Below are 15287 nucleotides of genomic sequence, written 5' to 3'. Positions count from 1 at the left end.
TCCAGTTGTTCCAGAATCATTTGCAAAAAAAAAGGCTATTTTCCTCCATTGAAATGTCTTGACACCTTGTCAGAAATCAATTGACCATAAAAATAAGGATTTATTTCTGGACTTTCAGTTCTATTGCATTAATCTACAGGTCTGTTCTTATGCCACATGACCTTAAATACTGCAGCTGTGTAGTAGGTTTGAAATAAGAAGTGTGAGGCTCCAATTTTGTTTTTCTTTTTTTCTCTTTTTCAAGATTGTTTTTACTATTCTGGGTTCCTTGTATTTCCATATTAATTTTAGGGTCAGCTAGATAATTTCTGCAAAATTGGCAGATATTTTGAAAGGGGTATCATTGGATCTGTAGATAATTTGGGGTGTATTACCATCTACTAACATTGTCTTCTGAACCATAAACATAGAATGTCTTTCTATTTATTTAGGTTTCCTTTAATTTCTTCAACAATGTTTTCTAGTTTTCAGTGTAAAGTTTTAGACTTCTTTTGTTAAAGTTGTTCCAAATATTGTGTTTTTGATGCTATTAGAAATAGAATTGATTTCTTAATTTATTTTCAGGTTTCGCATATATTGAGCATATAAATAAAATTTTTTGTATATTTACTATGTATCTTACAAGATCCTATCCTTCCTTGAAACCCACAATTCTACATATCTAAATCTGGACATCATATCCAGAGCTTATACCTAATTTATTGCATGTATTATTAGTAGAATTTCTTTCTGTATGTTTTCAATAAGTTAGCTGTTTCTAATTTATCTCATATAGTAGGACAGATGCATCTGCATATGCAAATTAATGTTGAAAATAGAAGTGTGAATGAAGAAATAGAAGAAGGGAACCATGAGTTAGTTGACAACTTGAGAACAGTTCTTATATATCACAATACACGTAATACACACTAGCTTCCCTCTTTCATTCTTAACATCAACTACTTTCTCTAATCAAATGGTTCTCTAGGGTAGATGACATAAAAATAATAAATTGATTTTTAATTTATCTAAATCATTACAAATAAATCAAGGAGACTGACAAAATACATAACCCATATTTTAGTCACTCCTCTCCCTTTCAGAGGTCATGTTCTGCTGATTTATTTTTGGAAAAAATCAGGGCTACTATGTTCTTCTCCTGATTTTCCCAGTGGAAATGGCTCTCTCTGGACTCTGTCTTCTCCACTGAGGGCTGCTCATTACATCAGTGATGATACCGTCTTGAGTTCTGGAACAAAATCCCCTTGATATGATGTCATAACTCTTTTCACTATAGAGCAGCAGATAACTGAATATGTGAGTGCCCAGAGTTGCTTGTTGCAGTATTTCTCAGACTCTTTAGTCCCACAAAATTAGTGCACAAGAATGTTTCAGTGTATAATATTTTACTAAAGTTTTAAATGATGATGTACATTATACTTTAGGGAAAAATTGTAGTAGTTGTATTTTTAAAATACACTATGCCAAATTATCCACTCAGTCCAAGGAAAAAGTACCTAAGAAGTTAAATCTTTTATAGGAATCAACATTTCCTAATTGAGCTCTCTTAACCTAAGTCATATATTCTCTCTGGGTGATTATCTTCTTTTAAACTCTACCACTAGTAATCATGACATTTAACCCTTAGATAAAAATTGAGCTCATCTCAGGATTATCCCCCTATCTTTGAGTCTCAGTTACTCGGTATAGATTAAAGTCTAAAGAAGTTCAAGTTAAACAATGCTTGATAGCTTTTGGTGCTCTGACAATAAGGGAGAATCATCTTATTTTTTCCCTTCAGTGTCTGCCCTCTTTGGTACAGAGCAGAGAGGAAAAGGTCCCAAGCAGGTCTATGCACAGTCCCTTCCTAGCCAGGAGTTTTTGGGAAATGAATGACCTTGATCGGACAGCCATCCCTTGACACACAGTAATAGTATTTACAAAGTGGAAGGCCATGTGTTTAAAATGTTTTTATAAGGTTATACAAGTATCTATTTAGATCTTTTATGGAAAACAAACCTGAAACTTATAGATTTATGGAGTATGTAGAATAAGGGTGGTCACATAGGTTGTATAATTAATGGAGAATAAAATGAGGATATTGCAAGACCAAAGTATCTCCCCTCTATATCAGTGGATCTGCATACATAATTTTAAAAATTGTCTGTTTTTTCCCAAAGTAAAAAAAAAAAAATGCAGAGAAAAAAGCTTTTTAAGGGAGCTTCAGCATACTATTTTGGGGTTTTTCCAGGAAAAATATGTTATATCTGTTCATAGTACATGCCTGCAACTTTAGAATTACTGGTAAATCTTGATGTAGGGTAAGATCTATAATTTTCCTGAGTTAACTTTAACAATTCAACTCTGTCAACACACAGAGATGTATTTCCCACTGTTCATGTTTCTTTGAGTTAGTGTTAAGTCAGCTGTAAACTCATATATACCCTCTCTTAGGATAAACATAGAGTTTCAATGATACTCTAAATCCAGTAAGGCAAAGAGAAAGAATAGAGTCTTTTTTAGAGATACATGAGTTAATGCACATACACAATTATCCACTTCCCTGGGAAATCCTAGCACTTGGTGACAATAGATATTAGCAGTAGTAGTGGTGGTAGAAGCAGTAAATACGTTTTTTTATATTAATAAAGACAGATTCCAAATTTCAAATCTCGGCCTCGAGACAGACCTGGGGACCATCATTAGTCTACTATAACCTGTGGTGCCTCAGATGTTAGCTGTTGGTGAACTGAATTAACACCTCTTCCTTTGCACTTACATCATAGCCATGGAATGATTTTAACATAATAGGTATTCTAGTTTAATGCTATTTAATTAGCGTATACACTAGCATTTGATTAAACAGGAAAAGTCAATCTGAACCAATACACTAATCAGTGCATTTTAATAGTTGAAAACACAGAATTACTAGCCAGAGAAAAAGAGAATCACCTCCTATATATATTCATGATAAGACAATTTTCAGGATTGGGGGGTGTATCAGGCACTGCATAGCATGATAAATAACAGTTAACATTCATAAAAATTCTGAACGTACGATCAAGCACTAATATCTTGCCCACATTTTTTTTTGCCAATTTGATTGCTTTCCTTTGTGCAGTATAAAATTCTATAAGCATTTCAATTGACTGGGCGACATTTGCAGGAATAACAAAATTAATTGAAATAGCCTGAGAGTTCAGGGGGGAATAAACCAGCTATCCATTTGTGTCTAGGCTCCTGACAACTCCTTTTAATAGATAACAGTAGAGTTTTTTATAGTTAGTAATATGACAAGACAAACATCTTTCACACAAGCCATTCTTTTGTTAGGTATGTCATTATACCTACTGCATGTATAGTTTTAAAAGATACATTTGTAGAAGTAGACATATTTCTAAGATACTACAAAAAATACTTAGAATTATGTTGGTAGATATAAAATCCTAACCCCAGTTGTGATCCATTACCATCAGATCCTTGTAAAAATTTATACACCATCCAAGAGGTAAGTAAATAGAATTTCAGATATTTTCACAACTGATTATGTTTTATTAACATAGTAGAAATTTCAGATTTTTTCCTCTTAATGGAAAATCCAGATATTTACTTACTAGGAATTTCGGATATTTTTTCACTTAGCATTGCAATAATTTATATTGATTGCTTTTTTTTCCCAGTGAGTCATAATTAATCCAGCCACTGATTTGCAGAATACTTCTAAAAAAGTACATTTTCCATATAAATGAAACAGAATACTTTAAAATGTATAATGGACATTTCTTATGAAAATATCTGCTAAAATAAATCACATTTTCACACTTAATAACCCCCAAAGTTAGATACAAATTAGAAATTTCAACTATTTTCATTCCACTTCAACAATTCTATAATGCATAAAATAAAAATATTAAGTACCTTAACTTCCCATAAGAATATACCTTTCAAGACATCCATTCTAGAATCAGAGCTCAAAAATTACATTCCCAGTGACAGGTTAAAATACCAGTATGTTTGTTAGACAGTTTGTATTCTGGAACTTTTCAACTTTCCTGTTTCTTCTGTATTAGCTTTCTTCTGGTAAGCTTCTTTAATTATAATATCTGTAGATAACTTGTTTAAGCTCAATTATCCCATTATTGAAATTTAGCTGATTGTACACAACTCACATAATTTAACAACACTAGGACTATTGGTCACTGTAAGTAATTTTGTTTTAGGCAGGGTATCATTCATGTGAGTCATCTAGTCCGGAACTTGGCATACAGATGATAATCAAAAAAAGTTCAATTTCTTTTTTCAGTTTATGATCAAACAAGTTATGCATGCTGGTAGTCTATATAGTAGGCCCTGACAATATTTTCTCAATCTCGCCCACATAACACTGATTAATAAGATGATCAGGGAAAAAGTTACTCTGTCATAATTGGTATTAATATGAAAATTATTGTGGTTTTTAGTAAATAATATGTGAATCAATTAAAAGAATTTTTAATAAAATTTTATAAAAATATATTAGTGAAATTTGGAAAGTAGGCCTTTTAGAAATATAAGAAATAAAACTAACCTGTCTAGGTCTACTTATCCATTTACGTATATACCTACCTAGCTAACTAAGTAAAATCTGTTTAGAATGAGTGTTAGTAATAGCTAACAGTGCTTGTTACATGCCAAGTACTCCTCATTGAATGCTTTACATTCAATACTTACTTTAGCCCAATGAAGTAATTACTATTAGGATCCTTATTTTCTATACAAGGAAATTGAAACAGGGAGAGGGTAAAAGCCTTCTAAAAAATCACATATGTAAAGAAAAAAAAAATCACACATGTAAATGGAAATTGAGGTAGTTAATATTAAGGTCCTAATTTGGGGTAAGGAAATAAAAGCAAAGCAAGGGTAAATAAATTTCCCCAAATCACATATGTAATAGCCAGGGCTACTCTTCTTCGAGTCTAGAGTTGTAACAATCACACAGTACTGCTTCTGGATGAAATTTGCCTTATGTATTCCTTATTTCAGTAATAGAATTATTCTGTGCAACACCACCTTTTACTGATGACTTATTACTCATGATAACACCTTCTAAATTTTGTTCCCCAGAGTTCATCTGTCCCAAGTCCCATTTTCTTAAATTTCTTTTGATCCATCATAATGGATTGGAGAAAGTGCAGATCAAGTAAACTGAACTTTGGTAGAAAATTAATCTTCCACTTATAATGCAAAGCTCTCCATCAAATCCTGTAGTGCCTAATGTAGGTTATTTCAAGCAGTATGGCAGGCTTGAGTCAGGTGATCTAAAGCCTCTTTAAAACATGCCATGTAAGTCTCTAAAGAATATATAACAATAAAAAATCTTGTTAACAGGTTATGAAAGTTATATATTCACACATTCTGGAGAGGACACAGAGTGATTGGCTATGTTTATTTGTTGACATCTGAAGAAAAATAAATTGTGCTTAATGCTATTCTAGGAAAACAAAACTCTGGAAACTTCAATAGGAACAACGGAGACTGTTTTCTCTAAACAGACAAAGTAAATTTCACCATAGAAATGTGCTTGTCTGGGAATATTGCATACCATGTATGGTCATTTCTGTAATAAATGAAACGAATAGAAAATGCATAGAATCTGGCACATAATAAACATTCAATATATGTTAGCTACAATGACAATGATGATGTACACATAAAATTTGAATGTGTTTTCCAAGTGTCTAAATCATTCTAAGTAATACACTAAATCTGTAGAGAATTTTGGAAAGCATCATGATGTTTGTGCTGGGTTATGGCTATTTTCTTCTGTGTTGAAAGTCATATTTTGTCTTGCCATACAACCTTTGCAACAGGTGGGTCCTGATAGCTGAGTTTCATATAGAATAAATATAATGATCCCTCTTTATTCTCATATATTTTCTATCTGCAGTAAGTTGCACAAATGCATTTATATGAAGGGCTTTTAACCAGACACAGTATCGTAAGTCCTTCCTCCTCTATGTATATAGAATGTTTAAATGCATTAAGCTTAACTTTCAACCATGATATCTTTATTATCTTAGAATCCATGTCAAAATTGTAAGAGGAACTTGGAAGGATTCTGATGTTTCTTGAGTGCTGTGCCAGATGACTATCTTATGTTGACATGTTCTATCATAACAACAGTTTTACATTATGATTACTCCTATTTTTGATGTTTAAAAAATGCACTTCAAGATTAACTAACCATTGATTTCTAACATTTATAATTGCTTATTGAAAATTAGCTTTCACTCTCAGGCTTTAAAAACTATGAGGAAGACCATAATTTCTGTTTGTATATTTTCCCAGGAACTTTCATAGTGTTTTCCACGTGTAGGAAGTCTAAAAGTATTTATATATCGAAAGAATGGATGAAAACCACATAGTTGAATGAAAATATAAACCCAAGTTTATGCTCATTCTGATCATTACTGGAAGTCAAAACTTTATGCGCAAGAGATGAAATCAAACTGTTAAACATACGATGGGAGTGGATATTTTCCACTATTCTGATCAGTGAAATGATAAGCTAATAGTGCTCATCCCATCAATTCCCCACTCCCTTACACAATTACAGCTGCCTGCTTAAGACTTAATACCACTATCTCCAAAGTCTACATGCCATCATTCTCTTTTTCTTGGTGTTGTAAGTTAGATTTCCAGGAAACAAATTCTGGGATTCTGAGATTTTTATTCTGAAGGTTAATTGGAATGTTCTCTAAGGAAAAAAGTCTGTGAAGCTTGAAGGAAGCAACCGTAGGGGGAAGTTGAACTGTGATACAGTTGCATCTAAAAGGAGCTTTGGACAAGTTGGGATGGTCCTGCAGAGTGATCTCAATTGGGGAAAGGGTTTTGTGGGATGCTATAATCTACCAACTATTAGTCTGGGTTGGGTTGCTGGTCTGGATTAGTCTGCTCTGGGCTGCCTCCAAAGAGGGGAGCATGACCTTTGGAGAGGTGGCTGGCTCTCTTAGGCTGAGGATAACCCCAGAGAGGGGCTTAACAGAGAATGAAGTCTACGTGCATAACACAAGATACACATGGATTTTTAGTGACCTGTTAAATGACAGAAGTTGTTGACCACATCAGCAAGTTCAGTGGAAATCATGCAAACTCTTAGGGCACAGAGAGATGTCACTATTTCTGGACAGTTCTTATAAGAAGTGCTGGATGCTATCAAAGAAAAATGCCTCATCATCTCACTGTGGGAAATAGCGTTTATGCAGCTGCCTGGGAGCAGGTTATGTATATGATAATCTTTCAAGATGGTGCTTGAAAGTCTCCAGGAAACATTTCTCAACTTAACTTGCAGAAGTTGTTAAAGGAAACATCCTCACTGGAGTGGAAGCTGAGTGGTCTGTTGGTGAGCTGCACAGCGAAGTGAATCAGCCATACGCATATACACACCCCCTCCCTCTTGGACCTCCCTCTCCCCCATCCCACCCAACTAGGTCATCACAGAGCACCGAGCTGAGCTCCCTGTGCTATACGGCAGGTTCCCACTAGCACTAGCTATCTATTTTACTTATGGTAGTGTATTTATGTCAAACTTAATCTCCGAATTCATCCCACCCTCCCCTTCCCCACCACCAGTGTCCACACGTCCGTTCTCTACGTCTGCCTTTCTATTCCTGCCCTGCAAATAGGTTCATCTGTACCACTTTTCTAGATTCCACATATATGCAATATGTGGAATCGAGTTAACTTTAGATAATAGAAGAGATCTTGGGGATTTTTCAGCTAAGCGTCTTCATTTTAAACATTGGACAAGTTGTTAAATAGTTTGCACAATATCACTTAGCTTATTTATTTCAGGTCAGGACTGGAACCTTGGTCTTCTGCCTCATTCTCGTATTCATTCTAGTATACCTCATTGCCTTTCCATTCTCTTCCTCTCTTCTTTTTCAACATAATTATCCTTGTCACCACTTTCTAACCATCTGACATTTTAATTAACTTTTCTAACATCAGAATCTAGAAGCTCATGAGCATGCCATTCTTTTTTTCTGTAATTCAGTCTGCTTTAAAGTGGTATTTCCCAAAGTATGTTCAGCTCAACTCTAGCCTTGTAGAAATATTCTATATAACATACATTTCTGGGAAATTAGTTTGAGAAATGTTGTGCATTATGACTTCTCTGAGATGTATAATAGGCAATAGTGAAAAAAATGCTGTATGAAATAAATCTTTGGAATAGAAAATTGTTTAACTTTGCTTAAACAGCTTTTTTTTCAAATTTCTATATATAATCTCTTTCCCCTGTCTGCCTACACCACTCAACTGCTCTGTGTCCTATTTGGGACACTTGCCTAGGAGTCATGTCCCATGACTCCTAGGAAGTTTCTCAGATTGAAGGAATGATCAGTTAGGAAATAGTGTTTCATATATTGAGACTTCCAGGTAAAGTCTGTTGTCAGAATTGCAGATGTCTGTTCAAGACATTGATCATTAATTCAATAAAAATGTTTATGTCCTCTAACAACTACTAAATTAGAATATCTGGGTTTAGGCGCAGTAATATTATTTTAAGCTCCACAGATAATAGTGATTAAGATGTCCAGAGGAATGAAACTTGGCAATAAATAATTTTCTCTATTTTAATTAGAAATACATTTTAACCAATAATTCATGTTTCTATATATCTAATTCACAATAATTTTAATGTGAATTATAATAATTCTTTTCAACATAAAATTCTAAATGGATAATCACATATTAACAAATCAGATATCTTTGTTTATAGTAGGTAGAAAAAAGATTTTATCCATGTATCTCAAATAGGTAAAAATAGTACTATATTTTCATGTTTATTCAACATTGAATTCTTTTTTCTTTTACGCCATTTTAGCATATTATTTCTATAATGCAAGCACAATTTCCCTGATCCATATTTGCTATGTCTGAAGACTAAACTTCTTAGCAAGATCCTTTCACGATGTGATGAGTCAATCCCTCCCTAACTTGCTCTTTTGTCCGTCCCATCCTTCATCAGTTTCAGCACTTCAGTGATAGGGGGTTTCTTTAAGTTTTTCTAATGCAATGTTGTCCTTCTTTTTTAATCTAATTGACTACAGTTTTCACTTTTAATTGAATAAGTAATAACAATGAAATTAAATCTACATATTTTTACATGATACACCAAAAAATATATATCAACACACATACTTAGAGATAAACCAACACAACAAAAAATGAAATAAGTTGTACATAAATACAACTTTTTAAAATTTAGCATATTTAAATATGCATTGATTGATAACAATGTTGAAAAGTTCATGTGATGTTTGAATAAATCAGGCTTTGGTGTTCAGTTTTTATGTCTTAAAACTGGGAATATTTTAATGTGATTTTATATTTTCCTCCAGGCATCTTCTGTTGGTTTATCTGCTAACGCTGAAAAGTGAATTTGAAATAAAAAATGTTGTCACAGCGTATGCTTAAGATTTCAGCGACATACATCTTTATTTTCCCCTAGAGCATCTATCATATAAATAATATCTGAGATAAAACCAGAAAAAAGATTAAATGAAACAATAAACATTGAGATTTTGTTGTTTGTATTTGGAAACTTTATTTTTATATACATCAAATAGAATTAACACTTTTCAGCTTTCAATCCAATTAAGGCTGAGAAACCATGAAGCTAGTGATTACTTTCTTCCATGTGTTTCTAGATAAAAGTTGTTTTATGAAGCATATTTGCATATTTACTATATCTTTTAAGGAATATGTTAAGGTTAACTTATTCTAAAACTTGTCTAGTGTCTGATACCTTGGATACTTTTTAAAGAGCAAAGAGGCTAATGAAAAAGATTTCATTCATTCCAGTGTTACTTCAGAGTGTATACGAGATCTAAGATTATGAAAATGGTTTACTAAGAATCTGTAGCTAGAGATGCTTTAAAATTAAAGGATGATCAGAGCAAAGCTTCAGGTGCAAACATTAAACTACCTGAGCAGCTTTTGTCCACCATTACTTTCAATTAAAGGAAAAAAACCTGTCACTGCTGACTCACAACCTTATCATCCAATCTTCTCTTCATTTATAATCACCTCAGGAGTGAAATCAAATGTCAGTTACAAAGTTAGGCAAAATTCAAAAGATACTTCTCATGCAAACAACATAGAAACTCTTACCAAGGCCATTTTAATTATGATCCAAATGTTTCTATTTCACTTCAAATTTAAAGTGGGTCTCAACTTCACTTCACTTTCTTGATCAAAGTAATTTCTTCTCAGCTCTCCATCGAAGCACTCTTTACAACCTTTGGGAGGCAGCTCATTTTTATCTTCCCAAGGTCTTTGTCTGTTTCAGCCCTATTGGACCCACTGTCCTCTTAACTCCTATAACACAGTAGGTCATATTGCATATGAAATACATTCAGAGAGAGAGAAAGACAGTGCGGACCTGCCTTTATTGAGGTAGAGGACGGGGTGCCTAGGTTTTGTGGGTTTATTATTTATTGGTGAATTAAAAACATAAGAGCAGGAATGAAAGCATGGGGAGGGAAACGCAGGGTCACTACAGAGGTCACTTATCTAGGTCACCCAGGGCTTTCTATAAAGGGAACTTCATGGGTGGGGTGGCCAGGATCTGTATCTAGTTGTGTAGCTGGTAATGTCTTTATTCAAGATGAATGACTTTTAAATGGATGCCTTGGCGATCAAAAGCTTAATGTCAGGCACTTACACTATACCCTATCTGCTTTTTGATACCTAAAATTCTTTTAGCAAAATAAAACTTCCTTCAATCTCTATAAAGATATGTTTTCTAATCTAAATATCTTTGTAACAGATAATACATTGAAAATGCGTAACAAGGTGTACATGGTATATCAGATGGGTTTAAGAGCACATTTTCATAGTAGAGGGAGTGGAGAACAGAGAGATGAAAAGAGCATGAAAGGCTGGAATACCTGAAGGACAGAACAAAGGAGACGCACAAAAAGAAGAATATAATTTTAAAGGAGTTGGATTTATTAAAGATGTATCACGTCAATTTTAAAATGTTATCTTTGGTAGAGGAAATAATGTAATTATGATTTAGAGAAATAATAAATATGATTTTAAATCTTTCAGTGAATTGATAAAGCTAATAATCATTTTTTATTACTATAGATGTCTTTTTTAATGGTGACTACATGCCAGTACTATGCTTTGTGTTCTGAATAAATTATGTAATTAAATCATTATGTCATTCCTAGCTCTAGGTCTTATTACTATTTTTACTATATAGATAAATATATTGGCCCTTAGAGTTCTCAGAAAATGTATGTTAGATTACCATTTAGTAAGTGGCAGAGCAGCAATGCAAAATAGGTATGATTGATTTCAAAGTTTATACTCTTTACTATACAAATAAGCACTTTTTAAGAGAAGTTTTTATAAGACATTTAGAAAGAAAATTTAGAAAACCTTATAAAGAGGGATGATGAAAAATATTTACATGAGCTATATTGAGTAACAAAGTGAAGAGATGAGTGCCACTAAATATTTTTCTGAGGAACGTAAAGTATCATAGCATACTGATACTTCAGTAAGTCCCAAATCACATATTGGCTTTTAGACTTCTAGAAGCCAAATATGCATAGTCCTGCACTGGGCCCCTGGGGATGAAGCTCTTCTTAGATCCTGGTGTTCTACATATTTGAAGAGACAGGGACTGCTTCCTAGAGAGGAAATCCAAGTCGTTACCAGAGGGCAGGCTTTCTATAAGACATCACGAAAAGTGTTAAGTTTCTTGACTGGAAAAAATACAAATGTTCCTAAGAAAACAAAAACAAATATGTTATTTATAGTTTTATTACTACGCTATTGTCAGGTAAAAACTGGAGTCCTGAAATCCTTTCCCAACTAAGATAAAAATGGCAGCATAGAAAGCTAAAATCCATTCCAAGCTTTCTAAGACCAGTCTTGAAGAAATTCTTTAACCTCCCATTCCAGATCTTAGTTCTCTTCCAGGAAATGGAGCTGTGATTGTATTGAAATGACTCAGCATCAATAAAGCAAGCTGAATAGAGGAGGAGAACTTGGATTTGTCTTTTGTCCCTTCCTCTGTGAAGGACCAGTCATTTATTTGATCACCATACATAGGTTGAGTTTCCTTGGAGACAGACTTTGAAGCTAAGGGATGTTTCTTGGAGAGGGATTTGGGGAAAAAAAAACACTTGTGAAGGAGCAAGGAAAGGAGGACTGTACTGATGGAGAAGTTGAAAGTAAGCTGGGATGCCCCTTCAGAGATGTCTCAAACAGAAACATGGTGGACAGGCCTTTGACTTGAATGGACCAATCATTGGATGAAGGCCACATAGGAGAGGAGGAGGGGAAGGTCACCTTGAACAAGGCAGCTTCCTCTTAGAGAGAATAGTCTTAGGGAGAGTCTCCACTGTGAGCTATCAACAGGCAACACTCCAGCACCCAAGGAAATGATTACTGAGACGGGATATTTGTGGTTCACTTAAATACCCACAACAATGAAGAACTAGCGGGTGAGTGTGTGTGTGTGTGTGTGTGTGTGTGTGTGTGTGTGTTTGGGAGGGGGTTTTACAAATATCTAATAATATTTATTGGAGTCCTGTCCATTATACAAAAAAAGTGTATTTGTTGTCATATTCAACTTGATTTATGCTGAAAAGATGACACACATAAAAGTAAAAGTAATTTACAGTGCATGTGGCTACCCAGGAAACAGTGAAGAATCAAACCTCTCAGTTTGCACCAAAATAGCTCAGTATTGCCAAATAATGGGGTTTGTGGATTATTTGTAATCATAGGTCCCTTGACTGTATCTGCAGTTTTAATTTCCCTGAAGTGAATTCTTCCAAATCCTGCTAACGTTCATGTTGTGCAAAGTGTGCTGGTTGCCCTGAGGCAAAGGGTGAAAGAGGTGAACTGAATATTAAAATGTCAACAGTAGTCAGTTTTGCTGCTTATCAGTCCCTCCTGGAGAAAAAGGTAGAAAACAACATTTGCTGAGGCTCAGCAGTTAAACTAAGGAATCAGCCATATTCTGAAGTGGAGTACATTAAATTCTGAGATTTCGGTAGATAAGCTAATTAATGACTGTCTTAAAGTATCTACATTCTTTCCTGCCCCAAGGCTTTTCACATCTTCAACTTACCTTTTCAGTTATGTTTATGAAATAAGTTTTATTTGAAATGCAATACATTGTATCTGTCATTGACTCCAGACCAAAGGGACTCTTAATTCCTTGTCCATCTTGTATACCTCTGTTTATAGAAGATAGAAATGTTACCTACACTGATGATTTTTTTCAGGAATGAATAGGTTTATCTTCTCATATTACAATTACAAATCCTTCATAGTCTTTAAACATATGCATAGTATCGATGAAATCACAATGCCCAATGTGGTTAATTTACATTCCCATTTCTGCATGTTGGAATATTCCATCCATACCTGTATAGCAAATGTATGAACCATACTTTTTTAAAGTCACATGCATTACTCTGTACTGAAGGGCATCTGTAATATCCATGTCAGCAGTGGGAAGCAGAATATCTTGGACAGAAGAGTCATAATAATCATGGAAGAAATAACACTGGATTAAAAATTTCAAGAGAAAATAGAATGGATCATACAATAAGTTTTCTGCACAAAATGCAAACTTTTCCCATCCAGTAAATTAAGGGAGATACTTAGCTGTACTTATATGTTGATGGGGAATAACTAAATATTTTATAATTGTAGAATACCTTAAACTTTTGGATAGACACATAACAAAAAGCATTTTGCCCTCTGTGTATATTCCCATCACTTTATAACAATGTACAGAGGGTCTCATTGAATCTTACTCCTAGGGTTTCATTGGAACCCACAATAGGATGCACTGCTACCATTCTGCATTTAATTCTCTTGAAGGAAGTGTTTGTGACAGCTTAGGGGCTTCTTAGCTGGTAAATCAATTCCAAAAGGTTGGCATTGCAGTGACATGGAAACAATAATAACTCCAGAGAAACATGGTCATAGACAATGGCATCCTGAAATTGTAAACCATGCAAATGGATAAGCAGGAATACATAGATACACAGGGGAGGCCAAAAAATGACAACAAATAAAAAACAAAGCAATCCACAAAACTATAATTCCATAGTATACTTCCCGATATAGTCAATTGAACATAGTAGTTGAATGACTTTAATAAAGAATAACTAATTTTAAAAAATCAATTTCCTTCAGGGTGGGTTAAAAAATACTTTAAAAATTATCACTTTTCCATTCACAGACGTGGATCTATTGGCATATTTTTTCCTTAAGGATAAACATCAAATATTTGAGCATTCCCGTATTTTTAGGAATTGGCTGCAATATCAATTCCATGTATTATATATTTAGATAAAAAGTACTATATATGGTGCCAAAAGTCCCAAGAAAAATAAAGAAAATCTGTGTTCTATACATCTGTAAATATTCATTTATCTGGTGTCATACAAATAGTCACCTAGTTTTTTTTATATTTTCCATAGACACATTTTTTAATGCAGATACTGTCTTAATATATTAATATTACTTTACTATTAATATTAATATTACTTTAATATTACTTGAAGAAGCCATAGGTTAAAAGGAAAGAAAATATACACATGTATACTTTATAGATTTGGCTTCCCAAGCTATTATTTTTTCACAGAGAAAAAAGCATTTTACAATATTTTAAGCTTTACTTAGAGTGCAAATATAACATACACATAAAATTCTGAAAGAGCAAGAGAGGATTTGGAAAAATTTACATATATTCAACTAATTATGCCATTTCAAAAGTTTATCACACTGATCTTCCTACTTGTAGAGAAAAGTTACATTTGTCATATGTGGTGATGGTCTATGACAAAGGCTTCAATCATGCAGAAAGCTGTTTTCAAGTTTCCATTAAAAAAAAAAAAAAAGCAGGCACCATTTACATGATAAATTACTGCTAGACAAGAATCTCAGCTGACTACCCAAGTGCTTGATTCTGTTATCACTGATTTGTCCTTCAGTCTTCAACAGAATGAAAATGAAGGACATAACTAATCGTGCCAGGAAACAGAGCTAATTTCCTTATACTGCCAAAAAAAAAAAAAAAAAGGCAGTGTAAGCCATTAAACTTGAGAGCGAATAATATCACGAGCAATAACAAAGTATTATTAATGTCTTTATTGTCCTACAAAGTGTCTTGATTGTTATTCTTAAGTAAATTTTCTTTTGGAAAGTTCTACAGATTTTCCTAAGAACAATGAAAAACATAGGTTTCAGTTAATAAAGAAGTTTAAAATTTTCTGAAGAAACTT

General features: G+C 33.7%; 1 long non-coding RNA gene across 1 annotated transcript in view; it reads left to right on the top strand.

Annotated features, from left to right (window-relative positions):
• The window catches only part of LOC309627692, a 251962-nt gene that overhangs the window by 160844 nt on the left and 75831 nt on the right, over window positions 1-15287 (top strand). The window lies entirely within an intron of this gene.

The sequence above is a fragment of the Balaenoptera borealis genome, assembly GCF_965194805.1.
Source record: "Balaenoptera borealis genome assembly, chromosome: 4".
Lineage (NCBI taxonomy): Eukaryota > Metazoa > Chordata > Mammalia > Artiodactyla > Balaenopteridae > Balaenoptera > Balaenoptera borealis.
The sequence above is the reverse complement of the archived record's forward strand: the minus strand, read 5'-3'. Positions and strand labels throughout refer to the sequence as shown.